We start from the raw sequence: 3,756 nt of genomic DNA on the forward strand, positions 1-3,756 counted from the left end.
GATTTTGGATATTGAAGGGTAGTATGGCGTTTCTGCCAAAAACGAGTTCGAAAGGTGTGTAGGAAAAGTCTGTGTGAGGAGTCGTGTTGTAACAGAATGTGTAGTAAGGCAGCCAGTCATCCCAATCACTTTGTGTAGGGTTGACAAATTGTCTTACGTATTCATTCAGACAACGGTGATTCCTTTCTAGTCCTCCTATGGATTGGGGGTGATAGGGTGTCGAAAAATTTTGTTTTATCTGTAATAGTCTAGATATGTTCTCGAATAATTCATTCTTGTATTCGGTTCCTTGATCTGTTTGGATAACAGAAGGAGTGCCGTAAACAAGGATGCAGTTTTCGACGAAAGCTCTTGCTATTGTAGATGCTTGTTTGTCGGAGGTTGGTTTTATTATTACATATTTGGAAAGGTTACATTGGATAGTTAGGGCGTATCTGTTTCCGGAATTTGATTTATTGAAGGGGCCAATCGTGTCCATGGATATATGGTCGAAGGGTTTTTGAGGGGTTTTGGTTTGTATATAATTTTCGTTAGATGTCGTTAAGTATTTGTTCTGTTTGCACTGTATGCAATTTCTGACGTAATCATAAATTTCTTGTTTCATTTTTGTCCACGAATAGAGTCTACTGAGTTTTTTGTATAGTCGGCTGGCACCAACGTGTCCGCCTATTGGTGTGTTGTGAAAATTTTTTAGGATACTTAGTTTTTCTTCACTGCTTTCTATCACACGCTTGGGTGTGTAGAGCACTATTTGCAAGTCTTTTAGTGAGTCGTTACAAGTCTTCTTGAAGAGTTGAACGCTGCATAATTGGAATATTGCGCTCGATAACGCTAGAGCTATCACGCTTATTCTCAGTTTCTTGGTCATATTTTCAATTTTTTGTAATAAGTTTCCTAGGGATTTTTCGTCATTGCTTGCAATTTCAGTGTAAGTCGACATTTTTTCTCTATATCCTGTTTTGTTTGTTATTGCGCATTTTATTATTTCAGTTTCATTTTCACAAGTGATTTCATTACTTTCAAATGCGCGTCCGCATTGAAGTTTGGGTAGACTCTCCCATTCTCTAGGTTCGACTGCCTCGTACACTTTAAGTTGATCAGACTCGGTGTTGTCGAGTGCAGTGAAATTCGCTTTTTCGGGGTTATTTTCAATTCTTTGTGTTTTCCTAGTCATGGCTCTAGTTTGCATGGCCATCACTGTTTTCAGTGTTTCAGAGTCAATTTTTATTCTTGATAGGGCATCAGCCGTTACATTTAGTTTTCCTTGTAAGTATTCTACGTCGAAATTAAATTCCTCTAGATCCAGCCTCATTCTAGTGAGTTTTGATGAGGGGTCTTTCATAGAAAATAGGTAAACTAAAGGTCTATGATCTGTCTTCACAGTGAATTTTCTACCATAAAGATAGGGTCTAAAATACGTTATTGCCCAGTGAATTGCAGTCAATTCCTGTTCAATCGTTGATTTATTTGCCTCACCTTTCGTGAAGGCTTTGCTCGCATAGGCTATTGGAAGTTCTATTCCGTCTTGTTCTTGGGTTAATACTGCGCCACATGCCACTTGCGAGGCGTCAGTTATTAGTTTGAATTCTCGTGTAAAATCAGGAAATTGAAGTAACGTTGGTGAAATGAGTTCATTCTTTAATTTATTAAATGCTATTTGACATTCGGGGGTCCAGTCAAATTTTACGTTTTTTCTTAGCAGTTTGTTCAATGGGTGTGCTATTTCTGCGAAATTCGGTATAAACCTTCGATAATAATTGCAGAAGGCTACAAAACGCCTGACTTCATCGGGAGTCGAAGGTGTGGGGTAATTTAATATTGCTGAAAATTTTGTTTGGTCGGGCTGTATGCCGACAGCTGAAATATTGTGTCCTAGGTATGTCACGTCGGGTCTAAAAAATAAGCACTTTTGGGGATTTAATTTTAGGTTATACTTTTGTAGTTGTTGAAATACATTTTCTAAATTGTTGAGGTGATGAGTTACAGAACATCCAACAACGATTATGTCGTCAATATAAAGAAATGCACATTGGGGAGGTAGTCCGCTGAGAGCTATGGACATCATTCTCTGGAAACTGTTTGGGGATATATTAAGGCCGAAAGGTAACCTAGTGAATTCGTAGTGGCCGTTAGACGTTGAAAATGCTGTGTATTTTTTTGATTTGTCGTCAAGTTCTATTTGGTGAAAACCTGACATTAAATCTAATGTGGAAAAGTATTTTGCTCTACCTAAATTATCAAGGATTTCGTCTATTCTTGGAAGTGGAAATTTATCTGGTGTAATTTTTTTGTTTAGTTGGCGGAAATCAACCACCAATCGCCATTTCTTATCTTGGTTGTTAGATTTTTTGGGAACCAGTAATATTGGTGAGTTATATGGTGAGATGGAATGTTGAATTATTTTATTATCGAGCATGTGATTAATTTGTTTATTTATTTCTGTTGTTTGGGCTTCAGGTGTTCTGTAATTTTTTATATATACTGGAGTTTTGTCTTCTAAACATATTTTTTGCTTGTAGAAATTGTTTGTTGTTAATGTATCTTTTTCCAAAGCGAAAATGTTGTTATAAGTTGTACAAAGTTTGATAAGTTTAGTTTTCGCATTGTCTGGTGTGTTTTCCAGTTTTAATTCTTTGAGTAGTTGGGTAATTCTATTCGGAGAATCCTGATTTATTGTTGTGTTAAGTTGATTAATGGAGTATTCGCTTAAAGGTATTGCTAGTGGTTTGAAATCTGTTGGTATTGTTGTTTCACTTGTATTAGTGTTTATGAGATTAATATATGATGAATTTTTAGAGATTATTGAGTTTGCGCAGAATAGGCCTGGTTTAATTTCTTGTGCTATTATGACGGTATCCTCTTCTATGTTCGGTAAGAAAAATTGTTTTATTAACTGACATCTTGGTGGGATAACGTAATTATTATCCCAGTTATCTTGAATTGGTATCTCTATCTGCGTATTATCATAAAAGAATGTCATTAGCCATGTTTTCAGACATAGGTTACATTCAAATTTGGTTAGAAAGTCTCTACCTAAGATGCCATCAGCTTTTATTGGAAATTTATTGCTGACGATTTGGAATTGATGTGGAATTTCTATGTCATTGAATATAATGTTTGTGCATGTGCTTGCAATTGTTTCTATTTTTCCTTCTGTAACTCCGTTAATAATGCATTTATTGTTGGTGTCTATTATTTGCTTTCCGTTAATTGGGTCTTCTTTGATTATAGAGATGTCCGCACCTGTGTCGATTATTAATGTGCATGGTCTTTTAGTCATTTGCATTTTTAGGGTGACGAACATTGAACAAGTTACGTCACATTTGTAAATGTTTAACATCGGTTTCCTAACTGTTGGTTTCCCTCCAATGACATAACCGGCTCGGACTGGAGGTCGTCCGTCGGAATTTCTTCGTTTCCCGTCAATCGGATGTATTGTACCGGACGGTTAAAATTAGCATTGTGTTGGTTGTTGTGATATCGCTGCGTGTTATTATTTGTAAATTGACCTCGAACTTGGTTCTGTCGGCCCTGGTTGTTATTATTTCTTTGAGGAAAAGTTGAGTTGTTGAAAAATTGTGCGTTTCTGCGTTGTTGATTATTAAAGCTGTGTTGGTTTCTACCTCTGTTGGTAGAATTAAATGGATAACGCTGATAATTGCCCCTGTTAGCAGGGTGGTTGAAATTGTTATTGTATCGATTTGTGTTTCTGTTAATTTGCGAATAGGAGAGAATGTTAACGTTCGAACTTGTGGA

Source organism: Toxorhynchites rutilus, chromosome 2 (genome assembly GCF_029784135.1).
Source record: "Toxorhynchites rutilus septentrionalis strain SRP chromosome 2, ASM2978413v1, whole genome shotgun sequence".
Lineage (NCBI taxonomy): Eukaryota > Metazoa > Arthropoda > Insecta > Diptera > Culicidae > Toxorhynchites > Toxorhynchites rutilus.